This window comes from Hakea prostrata, chromosome 3 (assembly GCF_041222555.1).
Source record: "Hakea prostrata isolate BN-2017 chromosome 3, UWA_Hpros_2, whole genome shotgun sequence".
NCBI lineage: Eukaryota > Viridiplantae > Streptophyta > Magnoliopsida > Proteales > Proteaceae > Hakea > Hakea prostrata.
The window spans coordinates 37,888,012-37,902,489 of record NC_142602.1 but is presented as its reverse complement, the minus strand read 5'-3'; positions in this window follow the sequence as shown (position 1 = coordinate 37,902,489).

Sequence of the window (14,478 nt, the reverse complement as noted above, 5' to 3'; positions counted from 1 at the left end):
ATATGATTTACATACTTGTATGGAATATGAATGATGTGTTTGTAAGTAAGACTTCTATATGATGATTATGGAATCATGATGTGATGTGAATGCCTAAGTTGTGGTTGTGGATTGGGGAATGCCCTTTGGCGTTTCTGTCATTGGACAGTAGTGGAGGTGGTATGTGATAATCATGCATTTACCATTATTTATTTGATTTAATTCCCCATACTTATTTAATTGAAGAGAGCTAATTGAGTATTTTTGTGTATTTTTCAGGAATAAGGTGATTTTGGATATTAGAGATAATATGGAGTAAAGTTGGAAAATATATTAGATATTGGTGGATTTTAAATCATGGCATTCAATCTTGCTGCCCAAGAAATCATGAAAAGTGAGATCTTAGTCAAATTGGAAACAGGTGGAGGTCTAAAAATCAAAATTGGTAATAAATCTAAAAATTGGGTAAACAGACCTACCTTCAGTATTTTGGGTATATCTCTCTCGTATGAGCTTGGATTTCAGTGATTCAAGATGCTATGGAACTATATTGAAAATATCTACAAATTTTCAGTTTTGAGTTTTTCCAAAATCCTAAATAATAAAGGTCAAATCGACCAGTAAAGAGAAGGGATTCATTGTGTGCGGGAGACATAAAAGAGAAGCCAGCCACAGAGAAGAAAAGAAGACGGCGAATGTGGCTCTCATCTCTCTCATTGCTGAAGAAGATCACATCTCTCTCTCTCTCTCTCTCTCTCTCTCTCTCTCTCTCTCTCTCTCTCTCTCTCTCTCTCTCTCTCTCTCTCTCTCTCTCTCCCTATGTTTCATCTTTATTTTTCTTATGAACTTTGTGATAATGAGTAGCTAGTTCCTTTTCTTTGGGATGTAGATGAACCATTCTTATTTCATTAATTTGATTGTTCTGTATCTTCTAGTTGATTGTGTTTGAAATTGGCCAAAGATGTTCTATAGCTCAGCAAACTAAACGTGCCAAGCTTCCGCAAAGGACGATAGTCTTGTGAAGATAGGTCATATCTAGGAAGACCATTCCTAATTTGCTTTGAAGTGTAGAATTATATCGATTAGGGAAAAGCATTGGGGATTCGAAATCCCAAAGATCTTCACATATTCATAGTTTAAGTTTTTGCATTAATTAATAGATTTAGTTTAAATTTAGTTGTGTTAAATTCAATCTTAGTAACTTAGCCTTTTAGTTCCCCATAGTTCGACCCCGTACTTTCTGCTTGCTAGATTAGTATAGGATTTTATTTTTGATTGGTTAGCGACACGATCAGTATGGAATGCTTTCCTATGGTGCCCCTTGGCGCTTTCCTTAATTACTGATTGACATACCTAGGTTTTGTCTAAAAGTGTTTGGCTAGGGAAAACCTGTCATATCTGACCCTATCGGAAGGGGTATTGAGGCCAAGTGACCCATGGCAACAATGGGGATTGGTGGGTGCTCAAAATCGGTAACCAACCCGTGAAATGACACAAATCACATTGTGGGTGCCATTTGTTGGTAGGGTTGCATATAGTAAGCTTGGGCTCGTGGGTGCCAAAGAAGGCGAGAAGCATGAGGGGACACAACATCTTCCCATTTATTATATGTGGATGACCAATAGGGCTAAGAGTCTACATAGCCGAGAAGGAGACGGTGACTCTAGGGGGAAAGGTACTGGAAAGGATCGTGAGAAGCAAGGAATGGATGTATCCAACCCTAAAGTAGATGTGACTCAGTAGATGACTTGCACAAGGCTAGGTATAACCCTAACATGCGCCAGTACTCATACTAATGGTGGTGAGCGATAGTGTTGACCTAAACCCCAGCCATGGAATGTCCGAGAAGGATGCCTTGACCTAATTACCGTGGAAAACCCAAGAGACCGAGAAGGTTGAGGGAAGAGTGACTAAGACTACCTAGAGGAGTATGGTGATTTATCTTAATGTGTGTCTGCCAATAGAGACCAACAACATATATAGAGTTAGAAGCATACTTGCATACTATTTCATATCATTTGCATCCATGCCTTGTTCTTGTTCTTGAGATTGTGATGGTTTATAATCGTTAATTGTGTTTGAACTACTTGCTAAGTTTCTTCTAAAACATGTTTTCTTCAGATTGTGTTGCAGGTACAGATGACTGCGAGATTCTGAACTATGAGGTGCTTGTGACTCGTATGGTTTCCAAGATATTGGCGACTACGAGCAATACAATGGAGCACACCTGTATGATGATGATGCATACTAGAATTAGTTGGATCTTGAAGTGAGAGTGTCCCATGTTGGAGTCGAAGACATCTGAGTCTAGATATTGTTTGATGGACATAGATACTCGTTATGTTTAGTTTTAGAACGATTTTTAGTTTCCTTAATTTCTTTCAGTTGTAATACATTAGAATTCGATCCACCTTCCGCATTGGTCTATAGAGTTATTTTCCACTATACTCTACAGTTATCTCTTTGATTGGTATTTTTTATTTCGCACTCTGATATTCTTTTGTGATCCTTCTGAGATCCATACTTGATTGTTTCTTAATTTACTTTAATACAATGATTTGTTCTTGATCTTGATTATATTATTGTGCTATGTGGGTATATGATCACCCTAAACTTGATCTTCAAGGTTGTGGATCACACCTTCGGGTATTCCAGATAGGGTATCGGTTGGGGGGATATGACATTGCGTATAAAAGGCTTGGGCTCGTGCGTGCCTAAGAATGCGAGAAGCATGAGGGGACACAAGAGCTTCCCGCCCATTATATGTGGATGACCAATAGGATTAAGGGAAGGCATAGTCCGAGAAGGAAATGTTTACTCTAGATAGGAAAGGATACTGAACCAAGAAGGTGAGAAGCATGAGGGGAGGAATCTAAACCTAGTATGATGTGACTAAGTAGATGACTTGCATTGGGTTAGGCTTATCCCTGACACACGTCAGTTCTCATGCCAATGGTGTGGTGAGAGAGTGGAGACCTAAACCCCAACCATGGTGATAGTCCGAAAAGGATGCTTTGACCCCTTACCCAGTATCTGAAGATCAGTAACCAACCCGTGAGAGATCAGAGTGACGAGACCTACCCAGAGAATGATGGTGTTATATCTAAATGTGTGTCTACCATTAGAGACTAGCATCTGTTAGAGTATAGTTGTATACTTGCATTTTGTCTCATATCATACTGCATCATGTAATGTATTGATTTGGATAGTGATATTGGTTATTTGTTTGTGAACTACTCATTGAGTTCTTTTAAGCTCACCCTTTGGGGACAATGTTGGATGATTATGCAGGTTAAGAAGAGATCCCGAGCTCCGGTTCAGAGACACTTCCCTTATATTATGCAGATGAGGAAATAATGGGAGCTAATTATAGCTCGTGGTACGATCCATGTACTAGTATGAAGCACTATTATGGTCCCAATCAACAAGGATAGGAGATGCCTCATTCGCTGGTGGGACTACGAGGTGGAGATTTATCCTAAGTTGCAAGTGTACAAGCAATTGGAGAAGAAAGCGAAACACTAGAACACTTAGGATAATTTTGACTTTACGTTATTTTATTTCAGTTGTATACTTTAGATTTGACATTTCCGCACTCTAATTATTTGACATCACTTCCGCACTCTAATTTTATTTTGAGATCCTTAACACTTGATTTTATTATTTATTAATACTAAAACGTTGATTTTTTCTTGCTCATGATTGGACTATCGTGTGGAATGGTTGGTGATTGTCTGAGACCTGATCTTTGGGGCTGTGGATCACACCTACAGGTATTCGAGTAAATAGGTACCGGATGGGGGGATGTGACAATTTGTCAATGGCTAGTTATGCTGAATCAGCACACCGTTTCAATTAAAAAGTGATTGTTTTCTATCTGTTAAGAGTTAAACCAAGGGGTTTTTTTAGGACTTTATCAATAGCCAAACCCCTTGATTTGAAGAACTTAACCAATTACATACAACCTCCACTCCAAAGCAATCAAAGCTCACATTCACTCAAACCTATGTGTACTAGCCTCTCACTTTTGTGTGCATATTCATTCAAAGTAATCAAGCCTTTCTATTTGCTGATGAAGGATAAGGTGATAGTAGGCTCATTGGGATCATCACATCTTAAGTGTTGCAAGATCATTGTCATGCCAATGATGGGTTAGTAAAGCGGTTAAAGGCCCAACCTCCCTAGGGGAGATCTTGGGTTCACACCCATTCGGCGGCATTAATTATATAAAAGCTCCCTTGAGGATGTAATCATGGTGTGCGCAAGCTGGCCCGGATGAACCTCATATCCAAAAAAAAAAAAAAATCATTGTCATTTGGGCATTCATTCTCACTTGCATTACACTCACTCAAGGGGTAAGGTGTCACACTCCTTGATAAGTAAAATCTTACCTTTGTATCTTTTATTCTTGTTATTGTAATTCTAGTTCTAAGTAGAATTAGAATTGAGAGGGTGTTCTTGCCCTAGTAAAAAAAATTGTAACAAGGTGCTCTTGCCCTAGTGAACAAAAATTTGTAAGGATTTGATTCTCTACCCACTATATTGAAAAAAAATAACTAGTGGAATACTCTTTTGAGGCCAAGAGAGAAGTAGATGTAGACTTGCAAAGTCGAACCACTATAAAATTCATGTGTTGTAATTGATTGCAAATTGCTTAATTTATTTCTATTTACTAACTTAATTTTAAATTTGTAGTAAACCGAAAAATTAAGGCTAACCAACTAGTTGTAACCTATTCACGCCCTTTTAGGTTACATTAGTAGGATTCGTTCACCTCCTTCTAGGTTACATTAGCAGGATTCATTTACCCCCTTCATATTCTTGGGAGGAATAATTACAGCAGGCTACATACCATTTTAGAGGTGACTCCTTGATGGGACAAATCTGACGCTTCAGCTTTAACTATTTGATTTATAGGTTGTGGATGGAGCACAATAAAAACGTTCTCAGTGGAGCACCTGAGTTTGCTTCAAGCATTCTACAGTGTGTTTTAAATGACACTCATGACTAGTGAGGGTATCAAAGTTGTGGCACCAGATTTTGGCCATGCTCGAGCCTTCTTCCATCATTGGTGGCTAAAGGTGCATTTCTAGATTAAGATTCCTGGACCTCTATGGTAGAATTTGTCACACCCAGCCAGCGGGTGTCCATTTACCCAAATACCCGAGGGAGTGATCCACAATCGTATGATCCAGTTTCAGGTCAAATCCACACCATTCCACATAATAACACAATCATGAGCAAGAATAAATCAAGTGTTTAAATCAAAAGAATAAAAGTATCAAGGTAGTAGAGGAACTCAAAAAGATATCAAAACAAATAAGCAGAAGCGAAGTTAAATCTAATAAAAAGCTTAATTCTCAAAAGAAAGATAAACTAAAAAGGGACGAGTCCTATTTCCTAAGGAATTACATCAAAGAGTATTTTTAACTAAATGATAAAAATGAATCTCAAAAGTCCCAGTTTCCTGAGTAATCTCAATCCTCCCAGGAATGTAACTACTCTCTGTAAGCACAATCTTGACATGCACATCAACCACCATGTATATCGTCACTCCCATAATCCAGTATGCCATACAGCTCGATCACTGACATCTCATAATCTTGCATCGTCTCAGCATCTTGATCTCCAACAAAATCAATACCACATAACTATGTGGGTGAGTTTCGAAGAAATCAGCGAGTAATTCATATACATATGCATATCTTCATTCAAACATAAAACAACAACAATAATGCGCTAACATCATATGAAGTGACATGATTATGCAATGCGATGTAATGATATTCCTATACTCTAACCAATGCAAGTCTCTATCTGGGTAGACACGTATTAAGATGTAACACCAGCCTCCTCTGGGTAGGTCTCATCACTCTAGTCCCTCTCAGACACTAGATAAGGGGTACTGTCATATCCCCCCAGCCGTTACCCATTCACACGAATACTCAAGGGTGTGATCCACAGCCCCACAGATCAGGTCTTAAAACAATCACCAATCATCCCACACAATAGTCCAATCATGAGCAAGAATAAATCAATATTATAATATTAATAAAAAAATAAATCAAATGTTAAGGATCTCAAAAGAAAATAAGAGTGTGGAAGTGATGTCAAATCTAAAGTATACAATTGGAAAGGAATAAAGTAAAGTCAAAATTATCCTAAGTATTCTAGTGTTTTGCCTTCTTCTCCAATTGCTTGTACACTTGCAACTTAGGATCAATCTCCAGCTCGTAGTCCCACCGGTGAATGAGGTGTCTCATATCATTGTTGATCGGGGCCATAATAGTGCTCCATACCAATTTTGGGATCGTACCACGAGCTACAACCAACTCCCATTGTTTCCTTAGTTGTATAATATAAGGGAAGTGTCTTCGAACCAAAGCTCGGGACCTCTTCTTCACCTACATAATCATCTAAAACAACATTTCCCTCGAAGGGTGAGCTCAAAAGAACTCAGCGAGTAGTTCACAAACAAATAACCAATATTACAATCCAAATCAATACATCACATGGTGCAATATGACATGAGGCAAAATGCAAGTATGCAACTATACTCTAACAGATGCTAGTCTCTAATGGCAGACACGCATTAAGATATAACACCAGCCTCCTCTGGGTAGGTCTCGTCACTCTGATCTCTCATGGATTGGTTACTGATCTTGAGATCCCGGGTAAGGGGTCAAGGCATCCTTCTTGGACTATCACTATGGCTAGGGTTTAGGTCACCACTCTCTTTCCACACAATTGGCATGAGAACTGGTGTAAAACCCAGCCCTAACCTTGACCCAGAAACCTTGTTATTTGTAGGTCCAGTGACCCGAAGTAAAGTAAGAAGTCAGCTTTGGGCCATCCCAGTGGAGGACTTGGTGTCTGGCTTTGAATCCATGAGAGTTGATGATGAAGTTCTATTTATGGAAACTGAATCTTGATGAAGATCGGATTAGTTGATGGACTTGGAGTGCTCTCTATCATGGTTTGAAGGCATTTCTACCTATTAGGTAAGTCACTTGATATGTGTGCAAAACCCCTTTAGGATTGGATTTGATCTGGGTCTTCAATTCCCTGTTTTGGAATTGCTGTCTGCATTGGTCGACTGATTGGTCGACTGGTCCAGTCGACCAATCCACTCGACCAATGAGTGCTGTCTTTGGCAATTAGGTCTTGCTTGCTCTATTTAAGTCCAATCTCGAGTCTACTTCGTATTTGCTGCCTCCAAACTCTTTGGAACGAACCAAAGACCTCTGCAAGTCATCTCCCTTGCATCCTTGGTGATTTTCTTGACGGATCTTCGTCAAAACTCTTCCTTTTGCATCAAAGGTATGTCTACACTCTCTTCTTCTCCTCCATCTCTGTTTTTCTTTCCTTTTTGAGTTGAGACAGTAGAGGAGATGCTGCATTCTCTGTTGCAAACATCTCTAGACTTGTCTCTCATGATCTTCCTAAGGATTAATGGCTAAAGCAATGATCTTAACCATGATCATTGCAAGCTTTTGAAGGAATCATGATCAAACCATGGTCTAGTCTGTGTTTATCTTTTGATTTGAATTCTGATCTCCTTGGATCTACTATATTGATCATGTTAGTAGTCAATTGCTGTGTTTTCTTTTCATGATCCATGATCTATCAATCTCTAGTTGTTTCTCCTCTACCATACCATGTTTTCTTCATGAAGCATGATAGTTACTTATATTGTAGGTTTTGTTTCCTTATTTAGATTTATGCTCTTAGGTCTATTTTCTTGAAGATCTAGGTATGCTTTTCATGATACCTTTACCTAAATCAATGATCCATTCTCCTATTGTTCTTGTCTTTGATTTCTATCTTGAATTCTTCAAGATCCATGATTGATCTAATTATGGTAACTTTTTGTTTCCTAATTTGGATCTTGATGACTTGATTTGATTAGTGTTTTGAGATCCCCTATATGTTAGGATACTACTAATGTAGTTTACCCCTTGATTAGTACCCTTTTGAACCACCAAATTCGGATTTTATATCTCAAAACTCTAATTTTATAGGCTACTGTCTGCATTGGTCGACTGATTGGTCGACTGGACCAGTCGACCAATGAGTACAGCAACTCCAGAATTGGTCTGTTTTGGATGTTTTGGTATCTTTTCTGTTAGGGATCTTTCCTAATATGTTGTATACACTTGTTTAGGACCTTGTTCTCAAGTTTGCCAAGATCTTACTTGATTTCTTAGGATTCCTTTGCGAGTTATAAAAGGTAAGGATGGTTACTTCTTTAACAACATAAATTGCATATCTTAGTTTCTATATTTGAATCTTGTTAAGTTATTTCTTTAATTAGATTCTTATAATGTTATACTACTGTGGTACTGTCTTGATATCAGTAGCATTACTTATTTATATTGAATTGACTCATGTATGATTTACTTACCAGTTATATACAAGTTAATTGTACTTATTGATTTCTTTCCATATATGAAGTTACCATATATGTGATGATATGAATTGATGCTTGTGTATGCTTAAGTATGGTTTGGAAAGGAGAGGTGTCCTTTTGACACTTCTGTCCTTGGACAACTACGGGAATATTATGGGATGTTTCCGGAGATGCCCTCTGGACACCTTCCTAAACTGTTGGATGACATATCTAGGACTGTCTAGTAGTGTTGGGCTAGGATGTCCTGTTATGTCAGACCCTAATCGGAGGGGTATTGAGACCGAACGACCCGTGGTAGCAATGGGGATTCATGGGCGCTCAAGACCGGTAACCAACCCGTGAGAGGACAGGAATCACATTGTGGGGGCCATTTATTGGAGGGTTGCATATGGATAGACTTGGGCTCACGGGCGCTCAAGACCGGTAACCAATCCGTGAGGGGACGTGAGAGCTTCCCATTTACCATATGTGGATGACCAATAGGGTTGATGAGTCCGTAGTCAGGGACTATGAGGACTCTAGTGTGAAGGATACCGGAAAGGATCGTCAGGGACGAGGAATGGACGTATCTGGATCTGACTTGATGTAACTAAGTAGAAGACTTGCATTTGGCTAGTCTTTACCCTGACATGCGCCGGTACTTAGACCAATGGTGATGTGAGAGAGCGGTGACCTATACCCCCAGCCATGGAATGTCCCGAGGGATGCCGGACCCATTACCAACTGATGATGAGTGATTGAGACCTTCCTAAAGAAGTACGGTGCTATGACTTAAAGCATGTCTGCCAATAGAGACCAACATATGTAGAGTTAGATTCATACATTCATTGTTTATCTCATACCATATTGCATTTATGTTTGTTCTGAAATCCTGCCATTTATGTTATTATGGATTTAACTGCCTTACTGAGTTTCTTTGAAACTCATTCCTTTATTGTACAATGTTTGTTAGACTATTCTACAGTGCTTGAATATCATGACGGCCCCTATGAAGAAGCGCAAGGAGAAGAGGCATATCTCCAGGAAGGTGATTGCGATTACAACAATTACACTGAAGATCCCGCGAGTGGTTATGCTCCGTACGATGCTTAGTCCGACCATAGAGTGGAAGCGCCCTTGTGCTGTTTATGAGATTTATACTTATATGGATGTTGTCTATAAAGTTGAGAACAATTTAGTTACCCATTGTACCTGCTATTGGGATTAGATTTTATCTTGCTTATTCTCTTTTAGAACTACTTTTCCGCTGGTTGTAGAGTGGGATTTCGCCTCACTTTACTTATCTGATTTAGACACTCTGATTTTATCTAGTACTCTGATTATATATGATTCATTCTTTCCTTATTTGGATCTATGGTTTATCTTCCGCACTTTTATTATTATTGTTCATGATTATGTTATTGTTTATGTGGGAGGTTGATTACTCGATACCTGATCTTCGGGCTGTGGATCACACTCTCGGGTATGCCAGATAGGGTACCGGCTGGGAGGATGTGACAACTGGCGCGTGTCAGGGATAAACCTAACCCAATGCAAGTCATTTACTTAGTCACATCATACTAGGTCCAAATACCTCCCCTCATGCCTCTCGCCTTCTTGGTTCAGTATCCTTCCCAATCTAGAGTCAGCATTTCCTTCTTGGACTATGCCTTCCCTTAACCCTATTGGTCATCCACATATAATGGGCAGGAAGCTCTTGTGTCCCCTCATGCTTTTTGCCTTCTTGGGCATGCACGAGCTCAAGCCTATTATATGCAACCCTACCAACGGATGGCCCCCACCGAAATGTTGTGTCCCCTCATGCTTCTCGCATTCTTAGGTGCCCACCAACCAAATACCGCTGCCACGGGTCACTCGGCATCAATACCCCACCGGTAGGGTGATGATATGACGGAGTTTCTAACCAAACTCCTCTAGACTTCCTAGTTATGAGATCTAGTAATTGTGAAAAGCATCAAGGGGCATCATAGGATTGTGTCCCAACCACCTCCACTAATGTCCCTAAACACAAACACCTAAATGGTATTCCCCAATTCACAATCACAACTTACATTCACATTACAAGATGGATTCAATCACATTCTTAATTTACTAGTCAATCTAAGTCCATACAGTCACATGTTGATCCATATATCATAAACATTATTAATCACGTGTATACTAAGATTTTGGAGTCATAATAATCATTCCTAAATCCTAAACAACAATATTTAATCATATAAGCAAGTTTCATAGCAATCAAGAATGTAACAACGGTTATGTGCAAGTGAACGTCCTCGCTTGCTATTGATTTGTAACCTTGTAAAAATAGGTCAAAGAGTATCACGCTTCACAAAGAGTCCTATTAAAATGTTGGTTTAAAGTTAGAAATAACCCTAGAGGTATGATGTTGAAAAGAGAAACAAACGACCAACTTGGTAGTGGGTGGGTTGCCGGCCATGAATCTGCCAAAGCTTGGGTGGGTCACCCAGATGGGTCATTCAAGGTTGTGTACGGATAGGTTTGGCTCAAATTGACAGAAAACTTCCTGTTGGTTTCATACTACTCTGAAATTATTTAGAAAATTCTAAAATCATGCTGGAACATGATTCAACATAGTTTAGAGATCAAACAAAGCAAAAAGAATGATAACCTAATGAATCCTATATTAGGTCTTCTCCAAGATCTAACCGCAAGATTCACGGATGAGCTAGAGTGAGATTCACTCTAGAGCAAAGATGATAAAAGAATTAGGGTGATACAGTAACTAGGAGCCTTCAACTAGGTCTTGGCAGTAGGAGGAAAGGGGAATCAATCAAAAGAAGAGCACTAGAATGAAGAAGATGAATACTAACCTTTAAGAAAGCAAAACGGTGTTTGGAAACCTTGATGGATGCTCTCCACACCATCCTTCACCTTGGGGAGGGTTCTCTTGAGGGGCTCTGACATTCTCTGATGGCTTTAGAACATAATGACACGTTTTAGAACGAAAAATCATTAAATAGGGCTTCAAAAATCATTTTTTTTCCCAAAATACCCTTTTTCCTTGAAATTAGGTGGGTCACCTGGGGTAACCAAGGCTGGCAACCCACCCCTAGTACTTTTGTTCTAGGAGTGAATTTAAGGCCCTGAATGTCCTATCTCTTCCTTGGGTCCTTTTCTATGCTATAGAAAACTCCTACCTGATTTTGCAGGACCTTTTACAAGTGTCATCATTGTATTCTTAATCCATCTACCAAGTTTGTCAATGTTCAAGTAAGATCTTCTTCCAAATTCTAAAAGAACTCCCAACTTAGCATCATCTCCATCTACTTCAATTGGTTCAGAAACCAATCCAATAGTCTCAACTTGGATGGCCCACAGTTGCCCTCTTCCTGCACTCCGGGTTTTTGGACCTACAATATGGATTTTTGGGTTAGGGTTTTAAGGGATTTCACAGGTACAATCCACATCATCAACCATGGCTGGGGTTTAGGTCACCACTGTGAAATCCAGCCCAAACCTAGCCAGGACACCCTATCTATTTTGGGTGAAGAAAGGTTAGTTTAATGTTACACCTTGAAGTTGGACCTTGATTTCAGTGTTCTATCTCCTTCTTCTCTCTTTTCTTCTTCTTACTGTTCTATCTTGATGTTTTGATTGTGGAGAAGGTGTTACACTACTATAACTACCCATTCTCTAATCTCCTTATGTCTCAGAGTGAACCCCCAATCACTCTATGCATTCCTTGAAACCACATGGTGAATCTCCTCAATTCTTCACTGATTTTGATTGAGTTTTGGACAGCATGATCATTCTACTGTAGCTTCTTTTCTAATTAATGTTTATCATGTTTGATCTTAGCCTTTACTGCTGTTCTAATGTATTTCATCTATTCGAATCAATTCCCCTTTCTTCCTAGCCATTATAGCCTTCTATGTTGACCATTGATATAAGCATTCTAGTAAGTTTCTATTTTTGATTCCTCTCATTCTAGGATTAGTATTCTTTTGATTTTCTATTTAGTTATTCTTGCTTTTGATATGTTCTTGATATTCCATTAGAGAGAAGCCTTGTTCTCTCTAATTCTTCCCTTGAATCCATGGTGAGTTTGCTATGAGAACCATGTTGTTTCCAATTTAGAAACTCATGTTCCCAATTTATAAAGTACTAATTTTTGGACCATGGATGATGTCAAATTCATGCTAGATAGTCTTAGTATGTTTGTTTGAAGCTCCCTTTCAAATTTCAGATCAATCGGACTTCAAACGAAGAAGTTATGACCAAAACAATGCAATCTGTACCTTGCTGTCTCCATTGGTCGACTGATTGGTCGACTGGGCCAGTAGACCAATCCAATCGACCAATGAGATCTGTTTTCCAGATTTAGGTCTTTCTTGCTCTATTTAAGTCCAATCTCGGGATTAGTTCGTCTCCTCTGCCTCCTAAGCCTCTGGAACGAGTTAGAACTCCATTCTAATCAATTTCCTTGCATCCTTGGTTGATCCCTCGCAAGAACTCAAGTAATCTTCTTCCTCTTGCATCAAAAGGTATGTCTACACTCTCTTCTTCTTCTCCATCTATGTTTTTCTTTCTTTTTTGAGTTGAGACAGTAGAGGAGATGCTGCATTCTCTGTTGCAAACATCTCTGAACTTATCTCTCATGATCTTCCTAAGGATTAATGGCTAATGCAATGATCTTAATCATGATCATTGCAAGCTTTTGAAGGAATCATGATCTAAATCATGATCTTGTCTTTGTTCATCTTTTGATTCAAATTCTGATCTTCTTAGATCTGTTTTATTGATCATATTAGTAGTCAATCGCTGTGTTTTCTTTACAAGAGTTGTAACCTATCAATCTTTAGTTCTTTCTTCTTGATTCTTGATCATACCATGCTTTCTCCAAGAACCATGACTAATAAATTTATGGTAAGTTTTGTTTCCTAATTTGTAACTTGAAGATTTGATTTGATTAGTGTTTTGAAGTCCTCTATATACTAGGATACTTTCATAGTAGTTTCCCCCTTGTTTGGTACCCTTTGGAACCACCAAATTTGGTTCTATATTCTAAAAACTCTGATTTTGAAGGCCACTGTCTCTGTTGGTCGACTGATTGGTCGACTGAGACAGTAGACCAATCCAATCGACCAATGAGTACAGCAACTCCAGATTTGGTCTGTTTTGGATGTTTTGATATCTTTCCTTCTAGGTTTCTTTCCTAATATGATATATATACTTGTTTAGGACCTTCTTGCCAAGTTTAGGAAGATTCTCCTTGATCCTTGGAGATTCTCTTCAAGTTATATAAGGTAAGGATGGTTACTTCTATAATAGCATAGATTGTGTGATTTTAGTTTCTATATTAGAATCTTTTGGATTTGTTACCATAATTAGATTCTTTTATGAATATATTACTGCTGTATTTACTTCAATTACAGTAGCATTATTTACTTGCTTTCTTTAGTTTATGAAAGTCTTTATTTGTCAACCGTATATGAGATGAATCTTATTATGGTATATTTTCTATATACTTGTAAATGTGTATGATATGATTGATTTGTGATTGTGATTGATTAAGTATGGTTCGGGAAGGAGAGGTGTCCTTTTGACACTTCGTCCTTGGACAACTACGGGAATATTATGGGATGTTTCCGAAGATGCCCTCTCGGACACCTTCCTAAAGCTGTTGGATGACATATTTAGGACTTGTCTAGTAGTGTTTGGCTAGGATGTCCCGTTATGTCGACCCCTAATCGGAGGGGTATTGAGATCGAACGACCCGTGTTAGCAATGGGGATTTGTGGGCGCTCAAGACCGGTAACCAACCCGTGAGAGGACAGGAATCACATTGTGGGGGCCATTTATTGGTAGGGTTGCATATGGATAGACTTGGGCTCACGGGCGCTTAAGACCGGTAACCAACCGGTGAGAGGACGTGAGAGCTTCCCGTTTACCATATGTGGATAACCAATAGGGTTGATGAGTCCGTAGTCGGGGACTATGAGGACTCTAGTGTGAAGGATGTGAATGCTCTCTATCTTGGTTTGAAGGCATTTCTACCTACTAGGTAAGTCACTTGACTTGTGTGCAAAACCCTTTAGGTTTGGATTTGATCTGGCCTTCAATTC